A 21,851-nucleotide genomic window follows, 5' to 3' on the forward strand; every position below is an offset into this window, starting at 1 on the left:
AGTAAAACAAAATTAAATATAAATTAATAAATCCAGTATATTGAAATCTATCAAGGCACCATTAGGCAAGCCACCGAATGGGAAATGATATTAGTAGCATCTATAACAGATATTCATGCTACAATATATAGCAGCACATGTAACAAAAGGCTCATATCTCTACTATGAAAACTATCAGTTCCAATAAGACAGATCATGGTATAGAAAAGTAAGCAAGAGGGCTGAGAATTTAGCTCAGTGTTTCCACCTCCTGCCTCACAAGCGCAAGGTCCTGAGTTCAATTCCCGATACAAAAAGAAAAGAAAAGTAAGCAAGAGTCTTGACTATGTATTTCACAAACAGGATGTTCTAATGATCAATAAACACATGAAACAATGCTGTGTCTCCTCAGTAATCATGGGAACACAGTGAGGTATCTTTATATACCCATGAGAATGGGCTGAAATTAAAAGACCAGACAATGCTACGTGTTGGCAACAACTGCTGCTTAGAGTTGTTCTCATGACAGTTCTTGCACAGCATATAATTATTTGGGGGATCAGTTTCTCATTAGCTGTGAAAGTTAAAATCTGCATACTTTGTAACCCAGCAATCGTGCCCCAAGATTTGCACACAATAGAAATGCACACACATGTATGGGAGAGTTCAGAGCAGCATGTACACAGGGTCCGAGACAGGCAAAAAAAAAAAATATATGCTCTCAGACACTTTGTTTATAACATCCCTGAACTGCAAGCGAGCCACATGTCTGCCAAGGGGAAAACAAAATTGCAAATTGCAGTATGGTTATTCAATGAAATACCACACAGCAAGCAAAATGAGCATACTGCACACAAGAGGATAAACAAGTCTCATAAAATGCTAAATGAAAGATGCCAAGCGCAAAGAAGACAAACTGCATGACCTTACTCACGTTTTTAAAGCAAAACTAAATAACCATGTCTTAGAAATGCATTTTTAAGGGCTGTAGTGCAGCTCACTAGAGCACCTGCCTAACACACATGAGCCCTGGGTTCCATCCTCAGCACTGCAAAAAATAGAATAAAAAAAAATAATGAAAGAAACACATGCTGAGTATAGTGATAAAGCAACAGAAAGAAGTGGTTACCAACACAAAAGTTTAGAGAGCAATCATTTGCGTGAAGAAAGAGGAGGAAAGAATTAGGGGCAGGAGGGGAACTTCCCAGGCTCTTGCAGCTTTTGCTAGCCTGAGCGGATGCTGTCTCCATGGGGCTTTGCCTGTGATGATTCGCCAAGCTGCACATATCTCTGAGGCACGTTCTACAGTGTGCATTGCTGATTTACAGTGAAAACATTACTTTGGCCACCACTGTTTCCTTGGCCTCTGCTATGCCTTGGCTCAGTGGATCCCAAAGGTTCTGTGTTAAAGGCTTGGCCCCAGCCCCTGGCACTGCTGGGAGGAGATGAGACGTGAGGCCTGCTGGGGGTGCTTAGGTCCCCAGAGTTACACCCTAGAAGGGTTATGGGATGTCACTCTTTTCCTCACCGCAGGCTCAAATGCTACAGGACCAAGGACTGAAAGTTTCCAAAAGAAACCTTTCTGGTGTTTTTATACTTTTCTTTGGTTGTTGTTATTTTCAGGGCTGGAGATCAAACCCAATGCCTTCTCCATGCTAGACAAGTACTCTACAAGTGAGCTATGAGCCGGCCAGCCTCTCTTCCACGTTGATTATCTCAGGTGTTTTGTCAGAGTGGTGCAGAATTAACTAATACAGTATCACTGTGTTTATTCACACAGATTCTTAAACCTTTCGCTCTCACTCTTTGGCAAAAGCTAATGCTTCCTAAAAGTTTTGTACAAACATTAAAGTGGGAGCAGGTGTCTCTCACTGCTCCTTTTCAGTTAAGGAAACTGAGTCAGGGGCCAGGGCATGAGGCAAAGGGCCAGGTCTGCTACTGGCAGCAGAACAAGGACCGCTCACAGTGGCTCCTCTAACTGACACAATAGTTAGGTTTGGGGGACAGGTGCAAATTGTGGTCTTGTAAATTGATTTCCTTGCAAATGCACCAGGGAGCCTGCTATGCACAGAAATCCCAGGGTGAATTCATTTATTAATTGATTCAGCAAGTAGTTATCAAGTGCCTCTTTATTCATCAGACTGTGAGCCCCATTGAAACCTAAAATTGTCTTCCATGAAGTGAAGAAATTCTCCCTTAATTTAGTGGTTGTATATGTCTATATTTTCAGATATCAGTACTTTTTTAATGCTCTGTATTGTCTTTTTCTTCTTATTGAAGCAGTGGTGATGGCTTACTATAGTCTCAGCATTTGGAAAACAGACAACAAAAACAAAAGAAAAGCCATCTATATCCTACCACTGACAGATAACCATTGTTGACATTTTGGTAAACATCCTTCTAGTTGTTTTGTCTATGTAGGTGTACTTGTCTTTAAACGAAAATGGAATCATACCGTACATACTATTTGTTTAATTTTTATTTTATTTGAAAAACCCACTTGGGATCTCTCTAGCCAAACTAAGAAAAGTACCTCAAATCTATGGCTGTCCCAACCTCTGAATCTGGGTAAGAGATCACACTAGATGTGAGAAGCAGATGGAAACTCGTCCTGCATGGAATGCTACGGGCTGAGTGTCGCTTTTCTGGGGACAGGCTTGGAGGTGGCATTGCTCACAGGTCCAAATGATCTCCATTGTCACTATCACCCTGCACAGCTATGTCTTTGCAAAAAAAAAAAAAAAAAAAAAAAAGGCAGCTTCTGCTCCCAGAGGGACATGAGGAAATGCAACTAGGACAGAACCACCTCGCAAGAGAACAGCAGCACCAAATCAGCTCTGAAATTTCACCCAAATTCGGTAAATTTGGCCTTTCCCTGACGAAAGGCTCACTACTACTTTCAACACATTTGCACTTCAAGTGCCACGGATGAGGGTGCTATCAACCCAGGTCATCAGCAGGACCTCATAAAAGTTCTTAGAACAGAAAAGCCAGTAAGTCACACATATCAAAGTTGTCCCCGTTCTCTCAGAGAGCAAGGCATGGGGCCAGGGATTACAGGGAGCAAACCAAGCACAGGGCCTGAGGGAGACAGAGGGGAGCTGATGGGGAGATGGTGGTGGGGTCCGTAGTAACAAGCAGGAGCTAGGGACACCTGCATGTCAGCAGAAGAGGGCTAAATCAATGCCGAGTGATCCTGTTCCTCCTGGGCGGGATGGGGGAGCCAGAGGGATGGCCAGATTCCAAGAATTGTATCTAACATCTGGATTCCAGAAATTGTTCCTGGAGGAGAGAGACATCCATCAGGGAGGAATTCATGCCTTAGAGCACAGATTCAGGGGAACAAAGCACACGTTAAGTCTCAAGAACAGGCTGCCTGACTACCTCGGAGAGCTCCCCGCCTCGGAAATCTCATCCCCCGCCCCCCACGCTGGTTTCCACCGCTGTCGTCTTTGCTATGACCCAGGCTATTTTGTTATATTCTTACAGCGCCAAGAACTACCCAGGGAAAGTCAAGTGGTGGCTTTTGTGGAACAAAACAATTATAGTAAAGACAATGTCGTTGATTTGATCAGATACAAGTGGGGATTAAAATTTGTCTTAGCCAGGGAACAACTTAATGCATCACCACCTTAAGTTAATACAAGTCCTTTTAAAGAAAACTTGGAAAAGAAAAAACGCACTGAGAAGTCAGAGAGATCCAAACGAAGCCCAGCCTTTAGACAGGCAATCAGACCTAGCTTTGTGACTCTTCTGTTCTCTTTCTGTGTTTAAAGAAATTTCATCAGGGAAGGAGGAGCTGCTTTGATGGGGGACTTTTAAGCATTGCAGGGGTCTCCTTTATTGAAAGGGCAGTGTATTCAGTAATCAAATCATGTTGCCATTGGTGGAAAACCAAATATGCATTTAAATACGTGAAAATTTGGGAAGTAAGGCTTACTCAAAGGATAATGGTGTATTAGAAGCTGGTTTTTCTGTTTGTCTTTGTTTTGCTGCTTATAGCAGGTGAATTGCCTTCTCATGTGCAATAAAACTGAGCTACCTCATGGATTCTGACAGGAGGCAGAGCCCACACATTGCTTTAGTCACAACTTAGGACCCTGGGATCTTGCTCAGCATCCTTTCTGGGATCCGGGAGGGCATAAGATCCAGTCTCCAATGGACCATTGATGGGGATACTGACGGCGGCTAGAGGCCTGGCCCATAGCAAGATTCTGAGAGAGACATCCAGAGGTTTGACCTTAAAAAAGATAGTGCAGATCCTTTTAATTCTCTGAGTCCCCAGTATCCGTTTATCAAGATCTTTCTGAGTAGATCAATTGCAACTAGTTTCTGAGCTTTCCAACAAAGGAGGCAGTTTGCTAGAGTATAAAAATAGCAACACTCTTTGCAGCAATAAAACCCCACTTTCTGCTGAGATGCGACAGTATCATTCACATTTAACCTCCATGAACAACTTGGAATTGTTTTTTGCTTGAAACCTGTGTTTTCTAAAGACTCGGGTATGAGTATCTTATCACCTACATCAAGTAAAATCTGTGCATCAAATGATACTGGTGGAAAGCAAATGATTCTGAAATTTAAAATACCAACAAGCCTTCATTAACAGCCCCATTAACTTGGTTTCTCCCCTTCTTACTGAAACCTTCCAGAAGTAGGAAGAAAAATCAAACTTCACTTTCACCTCGACCAAAGCTAAGGTTGAGCGAAAATGCCAAACCAAAGAGCAAGCGACGCAGCAGAATGGAGTAAGGATGGAAGTAAGAACAAAGAGAGCGCCTGTGGCTGCAGGTGCCAGCAAGAGCTGCCAGGGTATACAGTGAGAACCACGGCCTTTAACATATGACCAGAGTCCTTTCTGATTAAAGAAAAATGCATTTCCTTTCTGCTACTCAATTTGGGTCTAGAAACACTGAGGGGGGAGAGAGAGAGATGAGAGTGAGTGAGAGAGAGAGAGAGATAGAGAGAGAGAGAGAGAGAGAGAATGCATAAGGCCATGTGTGTCGCCTGGTGAAAGGTGACATGATCTGCACAATGCACAGTCTGGTGGAGAAACGTCAACAGGAGAGATGGACAGCAAGTCTCAGGTGTGACCCTGGCTCTCCACAATCAACCTTCTATTAAAGAGCTAGTCAATGAAAACAGGCTCATGCAGAAATGGCAAAAAAAAAATTAACAGAGTATCAAGTGTATATAAAGGTATTACAAGAAATGAAAGAGAAATATAGAAGGAAAAATGGTGAGTGAATATCATTCATTATAAAGCATACTGCTACTGAGCAAGTAGAACATGGATTCTGAATTCTACTTTATACATTATCAAAGCTTAAGGAAGAAATTAAGGGAGAAATTTTTAAATTCTTAAAATCAAATGAAAATGGAAATACAACATACCGGAATCTCTGGGATACAATGAAGTTAGTGCTAAGAGCAACTACATCAAAAAATCAGAGGGCTGGGGATGTAGCTCAGTGGTGCCATGCCTTCCTGGAAAGCATAAGGTCCTGAGTTCAATCCTGGGTACTGGAAAAAAAAAATCGGAGCGTTCTTAAATAAATTACCTCATGATGAATCTCAGGGTCTTAGAAAAATAAGAACAAACTAACGCCATGCCTTCCTGGAAAGCATAAGGTCCTGAGTTCAATCCTGGGTACTGGAAAAAAAAATCAGAGCGTTCTTAAATAAATTACCTCATGATGAATCTCAGGGTCTTAGAAAAATAAGAACAAACTAAAACCAAATCCAATAGTAGGAAAATAATAAATAAATAATAGTAGGAAATAATAAAGAACAAAGCTGAAATTAATGAAAGGGAGACTAAAGGAACCATATACAAGATCAATGAAACGAGTTTGTGCCTTGAAAGAGAACGAAGATTGATAAGCCCTTACCCAAATTAATAGCGAGAGAGAGAGAGAGAGAGAGAGAAGTGGAGAAAGAAGAGACATCTCAAATCAATAAAATTAGAGATATGAAAGAGACCAACACCAATGAAATCCAGAGGACTATGAGAGACTATTTGAAAACCTATATTGGAGAATTTAGAAGAAAAGTATAAATTTCTAGGCATATATGATTCACCAAATTTGAACCAAGAGGGTATGTAAAATCTAAACATCAATAACCATCAATCAGACTGAAGCAGAAATAAAAAGTGTCACAACAAAGAAAATCCCAGAACCCAAGATATTCACTGCTGAATTTTACCAAATCTTTACAAACAGCTAACTCCAATGTTCCTCAAGTTATTTCATGAAATAGAGAAAGAGAAGAAATGCTTCCAAACTCATTATACAAACCAAATATTCACTGACACTAAATCCAGATAGGAATACAACAATGATGAAAATACTATAAACCAGTATCTTTGATGCAGAACTCCTCAATAAAATATTTTCAAACTAAGTTCTACAATCCAATAAAAAGATCATGTGCTACGATCAAGTAGGTTTCATTCTACTGATACAAGGGTGAGTCAAAGTACACAAATCAAAAATCACACCAATAGAGGCAATGATAAAAATACGACGATCATCTCAAATGATAATAAAAAAGCCTTTGACAAAATTCAACATCCCATAGGCCAGGGATGTAGCTCAGTAGTTCCGCTGCCTGCTTTGCAAGCTCAAGGTCCCAAATTCAATCCCTAGAACAAAACAAAACAAAAAATTCAACATCCCTTCATGATAAAAGTATGAAGAAGCTAAAAATAGAAGAACTGTACCTCAACACGATAAAGGTTATGTATCACAAATGCACACCCAGCATCATACTGAATGGGGGAATCTGAAATCATTTTCTCTAAAATCAAGAACAGGATAAGGATGTCCGCGCTCACTACTCCTATTCAATGTAGTACTTGAGATGTTGTCCAGAGCAATTAGTCTAGACAAAGAAATAAAAGAAATACAAATAGGAAAGGGAAAAGTCAGATTATTCTTATTTGCACATAATATGATCCTATACTTAAAAGACCTTAAAGACTCCACCAGAGGACTTTTAGAACTGATAAACAAATTCAGCAAAGTAGCAATGCACAAATTCAATATTTAAAAGACAATAGTTTTTCTGTACACTGATAATGAACTAGCTGAGAATGAAATCAGAAAAACATCTCCACTTACAATCACTTCAAAAAATAAAATAACTAGCCAGGCATGGTGCCGCACACCTGTAATCCCAGCACTCAGGGTACTGAGGCAGGAGGATCACTGTGAGTCCGAGACCAGCCTGGGCTCAACTACATAGTGAGATCCTATCTCAAAAAAATAAATAAATAAGAATAAAATAAAATACTTAGGAATCAACCGAAGAGGTGAAAGACTCCTACAATGAAAATTACAATATTAAAAAAAGAAAGAAAGACACAAAAAAATGGAAAGACCTCCTCCATGTTCATGGATTGACAAAATTAATAGTGTTAAAATGAGCTATTACCAAAAGCAATCTACAGATTCAGTGCAATCCCCATCAAAATATCAATACAGCCAGGTATGGTGGTGCACACCTGTAACTGAAGCAAATTGGGAGACTGAGCCAGGAGGAGCACTGCAAATCTGAGGTAAGCCTGAGCTACCTAGTGAGGAATGAAAGAAAGAAAGAAAGAAAGAAAGAAAGAAAGAAAGAAAGAAAGAAAGAAAGAAAGAAAGAAAGAAAGAAAGAAAAGCAAGCCTTCACAGAACTGAAAAAACAATCCTAAAATTCATATAGAAACACAAAAGACTCAAAATAGCCAAAGCAACCCTGAACAAAAAGAGCAAGTCTGGGTGCATCACAATACCTGATTCAAAATATACTTCAAAGCCACGATAACAAAAACAGCATGAAACCGGCAAAAAATAGACCAACGGAATAGAACAGAGAACACAGAAAAAAACCCATACAACGACAGCCATCTGATTCCTGACAAAGGAACCAAAAAATAAGTTGGAGAAAAGACAGGCTCTTTAACAAACATTGCTAGGAAAGCTGGATTTCATATATAGAAGATTGAAACTAGATCCCTACTTTTCATGCTGTACAAAAATCAATTCCAGATAGCTCAAAGGCCTAGGTAAAAACCTGAAGTTTTGAAACTGCTAGAAGAAAACAGAGGGGATCACTTGAAGCCATAGGGCACAGGCAAAGACTACCTGAATGTGACTCCAGTAGCTCAGGGAATAATAGCAAGAAGCAACAAATGGACCTCTGCCAACAGAGGATCAGTATCTAGAACTCAAACCATAAAGCACTCAAAAACCTTAACACCTGTGGAGGTTATGCTCAACTGTCAACTTATTGGCTTAGGAGCCAGCAAGGGGATGAGTAAAGCAAACTCTGGTGTGTCTGGGGGGCAGTGAAGAGGTGTGGCCTTGGCATCTCTGTGTGGTCCCTGGCCACTTCCTGTCTGTCATTATCCCCCACTCTACTCCCTGGACACTGTGAACTAAGCACCCTTGCTCACCACACCCTTCCCCCATGACGATACTTGGAGCTAGGTAGCACCACAGAGTGAGTCCACTGAAACTGTGAACCTAATTAAGCTTCTCCTCCTTTAAAAGCATGAATCCCAGGTACTGTGTCCCAGTGATGGGAAAAGCTGATCAATACAACACCAAAAAGAAAAAGAATGGGCAAATAAGTTAAATCGACATTTGTTAAAAGTACACATGGACAATAAGTATATGGAAGAAAATGTTCAACATCTTTGGCCATTAGGGAAATTCATAGCAACACTACATTGAGATTTCATTGTACCTGTTCAGTATGACTGTTATCAAGAACACAAAATCAGTAAATGCTGGCAAGGATGTAGTGGGAAAGGAACCCTTCTGCACTATTAATGGGAATGCAAATTCTATTGCCAGTATTGAAATCAGTATGGAAGTTTCTTTTGAAAACTAAAAATATGTGGTAGTTGGTGGAATTCAACCTGATTGGTTTGGGATCCATTGATGGATTGGTAGACTATGCTTCTGGGTGTGACTGGGGGGTCTTCGGGGTGTGACTGTGGGGTCTATGTCTGTTCCCTGGCCACTTCCCCTCCAGCACTGTTCCCCTGTTCTGCTTCCAAGCCACCATGAACTAAGCAGTTTTGCTCCACCACACCTTCCCGCAATGACATCGCTGCCTTGGATTCAGAAAACTATGGATTGAAACTGTGCACAAATAAGCCTGTCTTCACTTACATTGTGGGTGTTGGGCATTGAGTCTCAGAAATATGAAAGCTAATGCAGAAAACTGGTATAGAGAGTGTGGCATCCGTAATAGGAGGCAATCATTCCCCAGGGTGAGCACCCGCATCCCGGTGGAAGCTTGATTATATGGGACCACTTCCATCACGGGAGGGGCAGTGTTTTGTTCTTATGTGGATAGATGCTCATTCTAGGTATGGATTTGCCTTCCCTGCATATAATGCTTCTTACAAAACTACCACCCTAGGATTCACAGACTGTCTCATCTACCATCATGGTATTCTACCAGCATTGCTTCTAACCAAGGATTGTGCTTCATAGCCAAAGAAACGTGGCAGTGGGCTCATGCTCATGGAATTCACTGGTCCTTACCATGTTCGCCACCATCCAGAAGCAGCTAGATTGATGAAAGGGCGGGGTGGCCTTGGGAAGATGCTGTTATAGTGCCAGACGGGGGACAATGCCTTCTGGTTCTCCCATAGGCTGTGTGTGTGTGTGTGTGTGTGTGTGTGTGTGTGTGTGTGTGTGTGTTGACTCAGCATCCACTATATGGTACTGAGTCTCCTATAGCCAGGATTCACCGGTCCAGGAGGCTGGGGGTGGAAGTGGGAGGGGCACCACTCACCATTACCCCTAGTGACCCATTAGCAAAATTTTTGCTTCCTGTTTCCGTGACCTTATACTCTGCTGCCCTAGAAACCTTAGTTCCAGAGAAAGAAAGGATTGTGCCAAAAAGCACCAAAAATTGATTTCATTGAACAGAAAGCGAAGTCTTCCCCCTGGTCATTTTTTGGTCTCCTCATGCCTCTGAGTCAGGAAGCTAAAATTGGAGTTAAGGTGTTGATGAGGGTGGTTGATCCAGACCACCAAGGGAAAATTGGACTGCTACTCCACAAAGGAGGTAAAGGAGAATACATTTGGAGTGCAGGAGATCCCTTAGAATATCTCTTATTTTTACCACTCCTTATTGTTAAGGTCAGTGGGAAACTACAACAAACCAATTTGGGCAGGATGACAAATGGCCAGAAACTTCAAGCATGAAGGTAGGGGTCACCTCCAGGTAAAGAACTAAGACCTGCTGAGCTGCTGGTTTAAGGCCAGGGGAATACAGAATGAGTAATAGAAGAAGGTAGTTATAAATGCCAGTTATGACTATATGACCATTTACAGAAATAAAGATTTAATTGCCAAGAATATTTCTCTCCTATTTTGTTAATACGCTTGTGCATATATACACATGTGTTAAGCAGACACATTTGTTTTCTTTGATTATAACATAATACTGATTGACTTAATATGGATACTTAAGTATAATTCAATCTACATTATAATATTCAAGCTATTGGGAGAAGTGTGATCATCACAGTCTTAGTTACTTTTCCCTTTTTGCCGAGACAAGATACATCCAAAGTTAGAGGTAAGGTTTATTTATCTCACAGTTTGTAGAAGTTTCAGTCCATAATCAGCTGGCTCCAAGGCAGGGTTAGGCATGGCAGAGGGGCAACAGTTTATGGTAACAGAAGACAACAGAAGCTACAAGGGAGGGGCCCTCAATAGCGTCTTTCTGCCCCTTTTATCTTAGGCAGACTACTTAGGGCAGGCAGCACTCACACACTAAATCTTAGTGCCCTTGAGCCTAGCAATGTACCATCAATCAATTCCAGAAAAAGCCTCATCTATAACTGCGTGAGATTTTGAGGGGACATCTAAACACAAGCCATAATAATCACCAGAGAAAAATCTTTGCCTTCTGTTCTGGGGAAAGAAACAAGTGTCTCCATTTGTGTGCAGGACAGTTGTATCATGTTAGGCATAACCATGAATTTACTATTGCATTAGGAGGTTAAATATGGTTGAAGGAGATGTCTCTGGTTGTCAAGTTGGAAAGGGGTGGATTGTGACCATTAATCATAATCTGTCAACATGATGGGTTAAGAAACACCTAGCAGATTTGAAAAGCATAGTTCTGGGTGCATGTATGGACAACAGATGTGCTGGACAGCAAACTGAGGGAAGAAGATCCACCCTGGGTGTGAGTGGCACCAACCAAAATAGCCTGGATGGAATGAAAGGAAAAGAAGGAAGTGCTGCCATTTTGAAAGAGTTTCAGTCTTCACCGTGGCCTTGGGACATCAGTCTCCAGGTCTCCAGCCTCCAGTGAGTATCCAGGCCTTTGACCTTGGACTGACCCTGCATCCTTGATCTACCTTGTTTCTTGGCTTCTGTCTTCTTGGGCTGAGCAGCCACCATATCCTCTGGCTCTCCAGCACTCAGATGACCATTGCAGATTTGCCTACCTTGCATACCACTAATGTGTACTCTCTCACCTCTGATCCTGTAAGCTTACTTAATAAATCCCCTTGCATACTTACAATACACTTTTATTGACTCTATTTTTCTAGAGAATCCTAAAACGCAATAGAATTGTGGTGTGACTCAGCTATACCACTCCTTGGTATCTACCAAAGGCATTCAAGTCGGCATACGTTAGGGATTCCTGCATATCCATGTTTACTGCGGCACAGTGCACAAAGCCAAGATACTAAACCAACCTAGGTATTCATGGTGGGTGAATGGATAAAGAAAATGTGGTATAGATACATGATGGAATATTATTCAGTCATAAAGAATGAAATTATGTCATTTGCAGCAAAGAAACCAAAGATGACATGAAAGTAGAAGGCAAATAATAATTAGACCAGAGGAAGGGAAGGAGGGGGAGGAGAGCATGAGGCGGGTGTTTTAGTTACTTTTTTCTTCTTGCCGAGACAAAATACCTGACATCCAAAGTGAGAGGGGAAGAGGTTTATTTAGTTCACTGTAGAGGTCTCAGTCCAATAAGCTTGTTCTAAGGCAGGGAGGCTTGGCAGAAGGGCATCACAGAGGATAAGTTCATGGCAAGCAGAAGATAGCAAAAGCAAAGCAAGCAAGGGATTTTAACAGCATCTTCCTGCCCTTTTTATCTTATCCAGACTACTTAGGGAGGGTAGTACTCACACTCTTAATACTCTTAATTCTAGTGCCTTTGAGCCTAGCATTGCACCATGAATCAATCCCAGCATCACACACTCTAGATCCAGCCACCTCTGAAAACGCCCTACCTATGACCATGTCTGAGGCTTTGGGGGGACATCTAGACGCAGCCATATCAGGGGGGATGAGTACATCAGAATATATACACTATGGAAATGTCACTGGGAAGCCCAACATTTTGTAAAATCAATAAGCACTAATGCAAAATATATTTTTAAAACTTAAAGGCCTAGGATTTAGCTCAGTGGATCTGCTGCCTGCTTCATAAGCGCAAAGCCCCGAGTTATCCATGGTACAAAAAAAAAAAAAAAAAAAAACTTAATGAAGTCTTCTCTACTATAAAACATGAACACAAAGTAGATACAAGAGCTCAACAAAATTTTACAGAGACAAAGAAACACCATGAGTTATCAGAAATTAGAAAAGACAGAGGGCATACCAACACAAAAGGTCAAAGCAGAAGTAACAGAAAAAGTTTCAGATAGACTCTCTTGCACATAAATTACCTGGTGTCCAATATGCTATGATCCAAAACTTGCCCGCAAGCCTTGTGTATATTATTTTCCCTGCCTACAAATTGTGTGTGTGGCTGCCAAACTGCACATTGTGGGTAAACACCACAGAGCTTGTCTTCTGTTTGAATTCCTTTATGCTCAATACAGTGCATGCTCTGAGAGGCTTCACATTCTCCTGGTTTCCACATGGCTTCCTGCTCGTTTCACTTTTTGGATGACTGTTGAAATTAAATTATGTTGCAATCAATGAACATGATGAGTCTGTGATCAGGGAAGACAAGAATGCACAAAACCCTTTTCTCCAAACTCAATATCTTCCCAGGCTCTTGTGAGTTGGAACTTTTCTTTCTTTTCAGTCCTGGGGATTGAACAACCAGGGCCTCATGCTTGCTAAGCAAGTGTTCTGCCCCTGAGCTACATCCCCAGCCCTAGTTGGAAAGTTCACGTGGGTGTACCCCAGTTCCTTCACACAGATTTCCCGCCTGGCCTTAAGTTACTCCAACTGATCCTTGCCGTGCCAGCTCTCTCCACATAAAGACAGTGAAGCTCATCCTTGTCATACCCTCTAGCTTCACTCTACAAGATGGTTCTTCATCGGAAATGTTCTGCCTTGGGTCTCAGAGAGATGTTTGCCTGCCTATGACTCTAGCAACCTTAGGCACAGTTGCCAGGAGCTGGGCAACCCAGTGCCCATCAGTGAATGGATAGATATGCAAAATGTGGTCTATGCACCTGATAGGATATTATTTAGCCTTAAAAAGGAAGAAAATTCTGACAGATGCTGCCACATGGATGAACCTTGAAGATGTCACAGTAGGTGAAACAAGCTAGTTACAGAAAGATAAATACTGTAGGGATTCCACTCTCATGAGGCCCCAGGTAGTCGAATTCCTAGAGACAGAAAATGGGGCTGGGGGAACGAGGAGTTAGTGTTTAATGGACATAGAATTTCCCCCTGGAAGAGGAGAAAGTTCTGGAGGTGGATGATTAACTGTACACTTAAAAGTGGTTACAGTGGGAATTTTTATTATATGTATCTCACTCTGAGTTGATTTGAATGTTGTTGATTTTTTAAAATGTTTTCAGATGCCTTGGGTTAAAGGTGATTTTTCTCTTGTTGGTTCCTGAATCTGAACTGTGGTCTTGAAAACAAATGTTCTCACCCTTCATGATTCATCTCCTTTCCCCAGCTGCACAAAAGGGTCTGGCTGGGGAACACATGGCCTAGCCATCCGTTCTGGGGTGCATGACTTCTCCCAGTGACTTCTCCTTACTGTGAAGAGAGGCTTTCAAGGAAAGGCTGCCCCCGATTCACAGTGATTGCAACATCAGGGCCCAACCTGCGCTCCAGCAGCCCTGTACCCCACGCTGCTCAGCCTCCTCTGACACACAAAGTGTGACACAAAAATGTGTGACTGCCTAATTTTAAAAAGTTATAGTAAAAGACACTTTGTCATTGAGCCCCTTCAAGAGATTCCCCTTGCTTCAAAAACACACATGCTATTACTATCCTTGCCACTTTCTGGAACAGTTCTGAAGCCCTCTTTCTTGAATGTCCAAAATTGCACTGTCGCAGCTGACTTGATGTCCTGAATGGATTCAAAATGTTTAACTTTCATGGTCATTTTGACTTTGGGGAAGAGCCAGAAGGTCACACAGGGCTGGATCTGGTTTAAAAAAAAAAAAAAACAAAGAGGATGAGGACACAGCCTTCTGTTTTCACGAGACTGCATTTCCATTGCATAGCAGTCAATAACAGCATTCACTATTTTTTATCACCTCCGAAAGATACTCAAGAAAGAGGACTCCAGAACCCCTGCAGAAAATGGTAAGAATAATGGGATAAATGTGTTCAAAACAAGGCTGTTTTGAGGCAGATTCAAGGTAATGTGTCTTTTACTGTATAACTATTTAATTTTTACATCCACCATATATTTTGATCACATCTCATAATTCAGACATGCTTTCTTGTGCACAAAAACATCTGAAAGTTCCTCCGGGAGCCATGGAAAGTGTTTTCCTGAATCTTGGTGTCTCTGTCCTCAATGCAGAGGACTTGGGGGGCTGGGGTTTGGGGAAGGGGCTTCTTCCTCACTAGGCTACCATGTGCCACCCCTCCCTTCTATGACCTGCTTTTCCACCTACATTATTGTAAATCACTTGATGGTATTTAAAAGGCTTTGATAACATAGCATCTAACAGTGGCATAGCATTCCCTTGTAATGAATGCAAAGCAGATGATTTAATCAATTCTCACTCTCTCTCTTTCTCTCTCTGTTTCACACTTTTTGCTATTATAATTGCCCCTATAGGGAACACACTTGTAGCTAAATCTTTACTCACTTAATTATTACCTTGTAATAAACGACTAGAACTGGAATCGCTGGTTCCAAAGGTATGTGCACTAGAAAGGCTTTGGCAATGGACCTCCCAGAAATGTTCATATGTGCGCCCCGTTCCCCACACCCCAACCCACCAGCATCTTATCTTTTTGTTTTCCTCATCTCTTGCCAACAGCAGTATTTTTGCTTTTGAAATGTCTTAGTGTTGTTTGCATTTGCATTTCTATGATCGCCGAGGCTGTGGAGCACTTGTTGTGGATTTGTTAGCCACTTGTGGTTCTAAGGCTTTTGTCCCGGTCCTTTGTCCATTTTCCCACGGAGGGGCCCATCTTCTCCATAATGGCTTAGAAAGCTCTAAGTGTACCTGCTCTCCTGCCTCAGGACCCAGCTGCACTCGGCACCCTCTCTGGTTGCTATGCAGATGTGCCAGTGGCGGGACCAGTCGCCATGGCCACAGATGTCGGGGTCTCAGCAAGGAGCGGAGTGGGGAGAGGTTGCCATGGCGACGCTACCCAAGCGGGCCCTGGCTCCCCACCCACTCGACTGTGGGGCGGGCACCCAGGCAGCAGCTTTTGGGCTGCTGGGGCTGAAACGAGAAAGTTTTGCCCACGGTGTGACTGGCAGCACCCAGATCCAAGGAGCCAGAAGCTTAGACTATTTCATCCTTAAATATGGAGATGCATGATAAGATGAAAAGACGGAGCCTCTCATTGCAAAACTTTAAAGTTATGTCCCGTGGCCAGACCCAGCCATCTGCAAGGCATGAAGTGAGCATTTTCTGAATAACATTAGAATCATCTCGTCACTGGCAGTTGTGGTACATTATTTGTGTGAAGCGTGTTTACAAGAGTAACTTGCTACAGTAACCACTTCAAAAAGGGACCAGTTTTTGTTAAGCCACCACCCCTGCCTTCATCCCTGCCTTCACTCTGTAACAGGCCAAGATGCTCAAAAGTAAACCGATCAAGAAATGGGAAGTGTTGGAAATTCTGGCCCCTCAGAGCCTTGGAGACAGCCTGTCCCCCTCGCTCTCCAAATTCGTATGCTGACATCCTAAGCCCCCACATTTCAGAAGAGGGCTGTATCTGTAGATATCTTTACAGAAGTTAGTAAAAGAAAATGGGATGCTGCAAGTGGGCTCTGGTCCAGGCACCCCCACAGGAGGACAGCTGGGCAGCGACACACACAGATGGGAGAGGGGGTGAGGGCAGAAGGCAAGGACTCTGCAGAGGCCTCAGTGACAAAGCCTTGACAGGTTCTCCCCGCTGCACCTACTTTCTGGTGGAGGGGGGACACCGCTTCTTTTCTTAAGGTTGGGGAAACTGAGGTCGACAGCCTCCGGGCAAAAAAGAACTCACTTGCCCACAGTTTGGGCGGGTTTCTTGAGGCGCACACTCTTTCTGCCTCAGCTTAGGCTACTCACAGCTTTCTTGTTCCCTGGCTCATTCATCCCTCTATCAGACCCATGTCTATTAAGCTCCTCTGTGTGCCAGGCTCTAGGGACACAGCCAGGCTGCACACTGGAGGGATTGGTTTAGAGAGCAAGGCCGGTGCTGCAGGGAGGGATCCAGAGGGGCCAGGCAGGTGGGCGATTCAGAGAGGGTGGTCAGGAAGGGGACAGCGGAGCCGAAGCCCAGGGCACAGGACCAGTGTGACACCCCTGGGGCTGGACAGAACCTGGGGTGCAGAGAACAGTAGAATGGGCAGTGAGCTGAGCAGGGGCGGCAGGAGGAGCAGGAGGGAGGGAGCCAGCAGGGCCCCAGGATGGCAGGGGCTTTGCCTCATGCCATGGTAGCATCATCATCCCAGGAAGAGCCCAACAGGCAGCTGGGGATGTTAGAAACTTTGTGAGCTTGGGAACAGAGCCAAGCTGGAGCCAACCAGCTCTGCGGTCGTTCTGTGCCCATGCTACCCAATTCTCCCCTTGGGGGCAGAGACCAGGGGGCACCCAGGGAGGACAGGGGCGGCAGGTGGCACCCACATCCTCTGACAGCAGGTGAGAGGGACAATGTCCTGGCCCCTGGAACTCAGGCAATGCGGAAGGTGTCCGGGGGGAGCGGCCCCCACCTCCATCTCCCCCATGGGCAGGTGACCACCCTGTGTCCAGGCCCTGACCCACTTCCTGCTGCAAGTCCCCATTCCCCCAGGAAGCCGACCCACCCTGCACCTCGGGCCCCTGAAACTCAGTTTCCCCTGAGGGACAGCAAAGAAAAGAGGGGTGATGTTTGCACAGCTCCTGACCCGGGGTGCGGGTGAGTGGTCACTAAAGCTACCTTGGTCCCTTCCCTGGCCTTTCTTTGTCATTTGAAGGTGGAGGGGGTGCGGGTGAGTGGTCACTAAAGCTACCTTGGTCCCTTCCCTGGCCTTTCTTTGTCATTTGGTCTCCCATGAACAGAGTCCACACATGGCCCAGCGTGAGCACACAGTGGGAAGATGGTGCAGAAGCTGCTCACTGACTTCCAATAGCTCACTGACTCTCCACAACTTTGTCACAGGAGTAGAATCCCCAGGAGGAAGGCTCCGTCTCCCAGCCTCCCCTGTGACTGGGCGTGACCAAGCCAGCCGGTGAAGCACCAGCAGAAACAATGTGCGCACCTTCAAACTGTGCTCTGAAAAGGAAAGGTAATGCTTTCCCCTAACCCCTGTCTGGAAGACAGATGTGATGGCTGGAGATAGAACAGCCACCTTGGACCACAGGTAGCAGAGCAACTGTAAAGCTGGCATCCGTACTCTGAGCAAAACTGAAAGTTCATTGGTTGCGCCGATTGCAGCTTGTGCGGCAGGTCTCTTCCCTCACAGAACCTGGTTCATGTGTGTGAGAGGAGAAGAGAGTGGTAGGTGAGACCACATGCCGTGGAACGATATTATTTTACACAACAGGCTTCTGAACACCAAGGGAACGGTCCCTTAGAAACTCTGAATTCTAAATTCCTTAATGAACTCATGGTGTCTCCACTTGTCTTTGTGCTGTGACCTTCCTTTCTCTGGCGTTGTCAAGACCTGCAGGTCTACGGGGAACGCTAAAGGACAAAGAAGCAAAGTCTCACAGAGCGGAGTGGCACACATATGTGATCCCAGCTATTCGGGAGGCTGAGGCAAAGGACCTCAAGTTGGAGCCCCAACCCGGGCAACTTAGGGAGTCCCTGTCTCAAGATAAAAAGTAAAAAGGTCTGGGGATGCAGCGTGGTGGGAGGGTGTTTGCAGAGGAAGCACAACACTCTGGGTTTAATTCATGGTACAGAGAAAGAGGGCGGGCAGGCCCTGGAGCCCCCACCCCACCTTCATCTGCAAGAACCCCTCCTCTTTCCATGTCCACAGGCCAAGTGGGAACCACACTCACACCCACCTCGGTACCTCCCAACTTCCCTTCCAGAATAGCGTTAGAAGAGGCCAGCTAAGTCCAGAATCTCACAGCAAATTCTGCAAGGGTTCCTTTATTGAAAATTCCTATTTCTTCTTTATCTTTTTCTTTTTTCTTTTCTATTTCGTTTCCTTTCTCTTTTTTCTTTTTCTTTTATTTTTGCAGTGTTGGGGATAAAAGCCAAGCATCCTGCACCTGCACATGCTATGCAAAGGGTTTGTACCCCTGAGCCACACCCGAGACCCAAATCCTTCTAATCAGCATGGGGGTGATTTTATACAAACATACAGATAGGTAGATAGATGATAGATAGATAGATGTTCTCTCTGAGTCAGTCTCTGTCTTTTCTCCATTTCCATTGTCTTCACCTGTTGGTGCTGCTATCACGAGCACCATAAATTAGGAGGCTTACACCATCACCACTCATTTTCAAGTCTGGGAGCAGGACATCAAGACTGAGGCCTGGCAGATCAGGTATCTGGTGGCAATGGTCTCTGGCTCCTAGATGGTGGCTGGGGTGATTGCTTTTTTGATGTTTATTTATTTTTGTTTTGTGGTACTGGGGATTGAACCCAGAACCTTGTGCTTGATAGGCAAAGCACTCTATTATTGAGCTACATTCCCAGCTTCTTTTTTAATGTGAAAGAAGGTTTTACTAAGTTGCCCAGACTGGTCTTCAACTTGCAATACTCCTACCTCAGGCTCCTGAGTGGCTAGCATACAGTTGTAAACAACCAAGTCTGGCTAGACCGCTGTTTTACTTCTTTTCCCTTTAAAAAGTTCCATTTTGGTTTGTGTATGGTGCTTTTGAGTATACTCATCGTGTGGCTTTCTAGTGGCTATCTAGCACAGTATTACACCATACATACAGAATATATCCCACTTTATAGGTGTTGATATTTTATCAGATGGGATGAATCTAGAAACCCAAGTTCCTTTCTATCCCTGTGCCCACCTCATTTATCATAAAATTGTCTTCAAGATTCCTTCTCCATACATTGAGAATCACATCAGACACTACTAGAATTCTTATTTTGAATGTCAAATACAATTTAGAAAACTCATGGAAAGGAAGTCTGTCATGGCTGTCTATATTTTCTCTTAGTGTTTGTTTCTCCTTCAAGATATTGCAAGATTCCTTCCTTCATCACTGTTTTTCTGCCTGGGAAATATCCTGAACGAATCCTTTAGGGTAGGTCTGCTTGTGACAAATTCCCTTCATTGTTTTCTCCTGAGAATGTCTTGATGTCCGTTCCATTTCTGAAGCAGGCTTTCGCTGGATATTAGATTCCAGGCTGAGAATTCTTTCTTCTAGCATTTGAAAAATATTGTGCTACTTCCTGATAGTCACCATGGTTTCTGATTAGAAATCTGCTGTCATTAAAATTGTTTTCCCTTCCAGGTAAAGTGTTGTTTCTCTCTTGCCATGCTCAAAATATTTTTTTCTTGGTTCCTAGTTCTCAGAAGGTTTAGTGCAATGTGTCACAGCACAGAACTCATTGGGTTTATGTGCTTTGGGCTTTGTTCAGTGTCTTGTATCTGTAGTTTTATGTCTTCTGCCAAATTTGGAGAGTTCTCAGCCATTATTTGTTTTTTGTTGTTGATGATGTTTTGTTGTTGTTGTTGTTGAGATAGGTTCTCGCTGTGTAGTCCAGGCTGGCCTTCAACTCACTGTGTACCCAAGCTGGCCTTGAACCAGAAGCAATCTTCTTTCCTCAGCCTCCCAAGTGCTGGATTTACAGGCATGCACTGCTGTGCCCAGCTCAGCCATTATTTCTTTGAAAACTTTTTCAGCTCCACTTTGTCTTTCTGTGACTGATGACATAAATCTGGATCTTTTGTTACGGTCTTAGTTACCTGAGATTCTGCTTATGTTTTAAGTCTATTTCTGGTTGTTGTCCTGATTGAGTAATTTCTGCTGTTTCATCTTTCAGTTCACTGACTCTTCCTTTTGTCTGTTTCCTTTGACCTTGAGTGCATCCATTGAGTTTCTTATTTCAATCACCATACTTATCAGTTCTAAAATTCTCATTTGGTCATTCCTATGGCTTCTATTTCTTTGCTGAGATTTCCTATTTTTTCACTTGATCCCTCACTTGATTGTGTTTATGGTTGAAGCATTTTCACAATGGCTGCTTCAAATCTTTTCCAGATGATTCTAACATCTGTACCCTCTTGGGTTGGTTTCTGTTCGTTGTCTTTTCTCATTCATGGTGGATCTTTTCAAGCATTTGGGAGGTGGCAGGTGACTGAGTCATGAGGGCAGAATCCTCATGAATAAGAGGAGCACCTTTCCATAAGAAGCCAAGGGCAGCTTCTTGGCCCTATCCATGAACCAAGGAACAATCAACCCCAGACACAGATCTGTAAGGCCTTGGTCTTGGATTTCTGGCCTTCAGAACTATGAAAAATGAATGTTTATCATGTAAGTCTCCCATTGTGTGCTATTTTTGTTAGAGCAGTTCATTTACCTAAATCATATGTAAATGGTCTGATATACCAATGGAAAGATAGATTGATCAAGTGGCCAAAAAAATCACCCAAGTACATGCTGTCTATAAAGCCATTCATGGTAGTAGGTTAAAAGTAAAATGATAAGTTTTGTGGCAATCCTCCTGCCTCTACCTCCTGAGTGCTGAGATTACAGGCCTGCACCACTACACCTGGCTTTTACCAGCCCTTTTGAAAATATTTTTATTTTGAACCAGGATTTCCCTAAATTCCCCAGGCTGGACTCCTACAACCCTCCAGCCTCAGCCTTCTAGAGTGCTGGATTATAGGCACATGCCATGATGCCTGGGTTATTTTGTCCATCTTTGTAATAAATCACTATTAATTTGGGGGGAAATGTGGTTCCATTTGCTATAAATCTATATGGGAACTGTATATTCATTCCATAAGTATTTATTGAGTCCAAAATCAAGCGAAGAGAAAAGCAAAGCCTTGAGGTCTTCAACAATCTGCAGCAGCTTCCCGATATGGGAGGCAGAGCCTCACTGCAACGCTCTGAAAGCCTGCAGTGAACCTGAGACCAGACAGTCCACACCCACCTGGCCATCTCCAGCCCTCTCATTCCTGTGTTCAGTCCCCTCCTGTGGTTCTCACAGAGCGAGCATGCACGTGTGTGTGTGTGTGTGCACACGTGCGTGAGTGTGAGCATGTGTGTATGCAAGTGTAGTGGCCAGGGAGCCACTAGAAAGCACAAATACCACAGCAATGTCCCTCCTCGTGCATGAGACAGTGGCTGGTCGCCATTTGTCTCGTTTCTCTGGAGGGAGCTCAGGTGCCCCCCACACGGCCTAGCCCCATTCCTGCTCTCCTGCCTCCTCTCCTTGGCCTGCGGCGTTATCCCAGGCAGAGTGCTGTCCTATTCACTATGTGTCTGTCCCCAGCCGAGCCCCAGAAGTGGACCTGAAACAAGGGTGAAGGCTGGCGGTAAACTGAGAAA

The sequence above is a fragment of the Fukomys damarensis genome, unplaced genomic scaffold, assembly GCF_012274545.1.
Source record: "Fukomys damarensis isolate Sample0158 unplaced genomic scaffold, DMR_v1.0_HiC HiC_scaffold_37, whole genome shotgun sequence".
In the NCBI taxonomy this organism is placed as follows: domain Eukaryota; kingdom Metazoa; phylum Chordata; class Mammalia; order Rodentia; family Bathyergidae; genus Fukomys; species Fukomys damarensis.